Source organism: Egretta garzetta, unplaced genomic scaffold, assembly GCF_000687185.1.
Source record: "Egretta garzetta isolate BGI_Z169 unplaced genomic scaffold, ASM68718v1 scaffold7, whole genome shotgun sequence".
NCBI lineage: Eukaryota > Metazoa > Chordata > Aves > Pelecaniformes > Ardeidae > Egretta > Egretta garzetta.
The window spans coordinates 4,977,857-4,978,202 of NW_009260350.1; positions in this window are offsets into that span (position 1 = coordinate 4,977,857).

A 346-nucleotide genomic window follows, 5' to 3' on the forward strand; every position below is an offset into this window, starting at 1 on the left:
GGGGCGTGCGGGGGTGTGTGCAGCGACGCGTGGGGGGTGCGTGTGCGTGCAGGGGTGCACGCTGTTGTGCGCGTGTGCATGCAGTCGGGGGGTGCAGTGTGTGTGTGTGTGCGCGCAGCTGGCTGTACCTGCAGAGCTGTGTGTGTGTGTACATGCTGCTGCACGCGTGACTGCCTGCGTTGGTGTGCGCGTGTGCCTGTGCACCGCCGCGCTTGCTGATGTGCCTGGGCGTAGGCACGGCGTGAGCAGCTCGGGGGGCAGCTGCGCACAGCGCTGCCTGTTTGCGGCTGTGTGTGCGTGTGTGCGGCTGAGCCGCGCGCTGGTGTGCGCACTGCATATAGGTGTG